This window comes from Heptranchias perlo, unplaced genomic scaffold (assembly GCF_035084215.1).
Source record: "Heptranchias perlo isolate sHepPer1 unplaced genomic scaffold, sHepPer1.hap1 HAP1_SCAFFOLD_165, whole genome shotgun sequence".
NCBI lineage: Eukaryota > Metazoa > Chordata > Chondrichthyes > Hexanchiformes > Hexanchidae > Heptranchias > Heptranchias perlo.
The window spans coordinates 81,107-84,278 of NW_027138914.1; positions in this window are offsets into that span (position 1 = coordinate 81,107).

The window sequence follows — 3,172 nt, forward strand, 5'->3', positions numbered from 1 at the left end:
TATTGCATGGGTTTCTAAAACTGTGACTGGAGATTTTTGACAGTGGAGGAGGGTTGATCTGAAATAACCCTGGATTTGCGTTTGAGGGATAAACAATTTGGTCTTTGTAAAAGATCTGCACATCAGTATTTTTGAACAATTATATTTTAATAGATTACTCTCCTTATGTTTGGTATATTTGGTTTTATGTAATTTTGATTTTTATTGTGGTTTATCTTGACTTTCAGACAGTCCATTTCTTTCCCCCACCCCCAATTTTTTTTAAAAAAAAGAAAGTACAAGTAAAAGAATGCTGGAATGTGAGAAATTCCAAACTTAGCAAATTTCTTCATAAGATGCTATGGGGCAACGGGGAAGAAGCAGGGGAGGGGGACTAATTGGATAGCTCTTTCACAGAGCCAGTACAGGCACAAAGGGCCGAATGGCCTCATTCCGTGCGGTCAGATTCTATGACTCTATGTTACACTTACCACATTGTCATGTCTCAGATTACTGATATACTGTATCCCAAAATGGTATTTTCTGAAAGAAATCTATCCAATAAATCTATCTGATTGAAAAGCTATTACAGTCTCATCACTTTTTTCCTGATTAGAAATTTCTCCAGCAGTGACCACAACCACATGTGTGAAAGAAAGACTTGCATTTATATAATGTCTTTCACAATCTCAGTACTTCCCAAAGTATTTTACAGTCAATGAAGTATTTTTTGAAGTTTAGTCACTGTTGTAATGTTGCTGCCCCCGCTGCTAATTTGTGCACAGCAAGGTCCCACAAACAGCGATGAGATAATGACCAGATAATCTGTTTTCATGATGTTGGTTGTATGAGCTGGACCCCCAGCACAAAGTCCTGCTCACACTGGTGATGAAATGGGCTCAATACTGGAACACTTGGTGAACTGGGACTGAAGCGTGAGGAACATAAGTTTTGTCACATGGGAGTGTGCTGAATTCTTTTACTGAATTATTATGTAATTGCAGGAAGGGTGGAACCAAATGGGAAAGGGAGTTTGGAATTTTTACAAAATGCCATTTATGTGGAAAAACAAACAGTAAAGTAAACCAAGGCCTAGAAATTCGATGACGTTGCACCCATTTGCCGCAAAACTGGCGCCTAAACATCCAATATGGCGGGCGGAGCACGCGCGTGTATTCCGCACCAGAAATGGGCTGTCCGCCATATTGATAAAGGCTGAAATAGAGGCATCCGGGGCCCATGCCTGATACAGGCATTAGGGCCTTTGCACATTCAGATACAGGGCCTAACACCAGTTTGAGGCCCCACTGCAAGATTGGTCTGCCCTGAGGCAGCCTGTGGTGGGCCGGATGTGTTCACGGTCCTTAAAGGGGCCGCTGCAGATCACTGACAAAAAGCTGCTGAAGATACTGACCTGAAAGCACTGTTGCTCCTCCCGGCTTCACTGCAGTGCCAGAGACCAATGACATCTCCCGGTCGCCTCAACCCCCTCCCTTTCCATCAAATCCCCCCACCCTCCCGATCGTCCCTCCCCCTCGATTGCCCCTCCCCCTCGATCACCCCCTCGATCACCCCCTCCCTCCCGATCACCCCCACCCTCCCGATCGCCCCTCCCCCTCGATCGCCCCTCCCCCTCGATCACCCCCCTCCCTCCCGATCACCCCCACCCTCCCGATCGTCCCTCCCCCTCGATCGCCCCTCCCACCCGATCACCCCCCTCCCTCCCGATCACCCCCACCCTCCCGATCGCCCCTCCCCCTCGATCACCCCCTCCCTCCCGATCACCCCCACCCTCCCGATCGTCCCTCCCCCTCGATTGCCCCTCCCCCTCAATCACCCCCTCCCTCCCGATCGCCCCCTCCCTCCTGATCACCCCTCCCCCTCGGTTGCCCCCTCCCTCCCGATCACCCCCTCCCTCCCGATCACCCCCTCCCTCCCGATCGCCGCTTCCCCTCGATCGCCCCTCCCTCCCGATCACCCCCTCCCTCCCGATCACCCCCTCCCTCCCGATCGCCGCTTCCCCTCGATCGCCCCTCCCTCCCGATCACTCCCTCCCTCCTGATCGCCCCTCCCCCTTGATCGCCCCTCCCTCCTGATCACCCCCTCCCTCCGTATCACCCCCTCCCTACCTTTCACCCCTCCCCCTCGATTGCCCCCTCCCTCCTGATCACCCCCTCCCTCCCGATCGCCCCTCCCCCTCGATCGCCCCTCCCTCCCGATCACCTCTCCCTCCCGATCACCCCTCCCCCTCGATTGCCCCTCCCTCCCGATCACCCCTCCCCCTCGATTACCCCCCTCCTGATCACCCCTCCCCCTTGATTGCTCCCCTCCCTTCCGAACACCCCTCTCCCTCGATTGCCCCCCCCCCTTCCCTCCAGATCACTTCACTCCTGATCCCCCCTACCCCCCGATTGCCCCCACCCTCCCGATCCCCCCTCCTCCCCTGGGTTGTCATCCTCTTAATATTACAAAAGATGTAATTAGATTCCACAGTGATTAGCCAGTACAAATGAGTTTTTAACTACAGCTTACGCTATGATTCCCTTCAGAGAATTCTAGCTTTCAGCGAGCAAACACATAACCAGCTAAACAAACACCAGAAGCTTCCAGTGGATCTGTGTTGCTGTAAATGCCACGGAATTATTTATAATGAGAAGAATTTCCACTGTCCCCCGAGGATTACTGTTGAATGACGTTAATCTCATAAACCAGTAGTGGTAGAGTGAGCATTGCTCTGGGAATAAGACAATCCCATTCATCGACTCTCAGAGGCCCGCAGGACAGTCAGCAATCAATACACCACCCAGCAAAATCACGACTTTCTTTTTGAAAAAAATTGTGTAAAGAATGTTTTGAATGAGAAGAAAGTTTTGTGTTTCAACATAATTCTTATTTATCGTTGATTCTCTAACATTATGTCTGGCTTGAAATCATTTCCCAACAATTATTTAAAGACATTTATTTAATTAAAACTTTAAAAACCAGCAATGGATGACTAAAAGAATAATAAAGAGGGAGAAAATAAATTATGAGAGTAAATTAGCAAGAAATATAAAAACTGACAGTAAAAGCTTCTACAAGTATATAAAAAGGAAGAGGGTAGCTAAAGTAAACATTGCTCCCTTAGAGGATGAGACTGGGGAAATAATAATAGAAAACAAGGAAATGGCAGAGGAATTGAACAGATATTTTG